The sequence below is a fragment of the Pollicipes pollicipes genome, unplaced genomic scaffold, assembly GCF_011947565.3.
Source record: "Pollicipes pollicipes isolate AB1234 unplaced genomic scaffold, Ppol_2.1 Scaffold_4881;HRSCAF=5763_pilon_pilon_pilon, whole genome shotgun sequence".
Taxonomy (NCBI): domain Eukaryota; kingdom Metazoa; phylum Arthropoda; class Thecostraca; order Pollicipedomorpha; family Pollicipedidae; genus Pollicipes; species Pollicipes pollicipes.
Genome location: NW_023596576.1, coordinates 17,592,492 through 17,593,178, shown reverse-complemented (window position 1 = coordinate 17,593,178; position 687 = coordinate 17,592,492).

Below are 687 nucleotides of genomic sequence, written 5' to 3'. Positions count from 1 at the left end.
CTTTTTCACAGACAGCGGTGTTCTTTTTTATAACACTGGTCTATGGCCTAGAAATACTGAAAATCTCCCGTTTGCGACGAGTGCCGCACAACCCGAAACTGCTCACGCTTACGTTCGCGAAGCGCATTCAGCAGCGAAATCTTACTGACAGCCAATCACCTTCCCCATATTGTACCAAACGTGCCGCGCCATCACTCTTGCAAATGTATCAGCGGCCATGCTGTTTTGACCATAAACAGAAAACAGCCTGTAATATAATGGCAATCGTATAACGTTTCTATGACGACATCAACGCCAAGGTGACTTTGACCTAGTCTCCCAATAAACCTTTTCGCACTTTTGCGGGCGTATAACTCACGAACCAGAGGGGTTTGGGTCTTAAAAAGTACATGACCGTGAACTGCATCAAAAGGTCCACAAGATGACTTTTTCAGCTCAAAACCCCATGCAAAGGTGAAACATTCCCTTTAAGAGATACCACACATATAATTATTGTGTGGAGGTCATCTTAATTTTCTTTTAATACTTATCATACCTTACATGGCACAAACACCGTACCATCTTACAGGTGTGTATGACACTACTGTGCGTTTGCTTACATTGAGATAGAAGGTTCTATCACATTTTTCTCGCCCTTAAAACAAACGATGCAATTGTTCTGGGAGGACTGCTTTCACCTTTCTACTT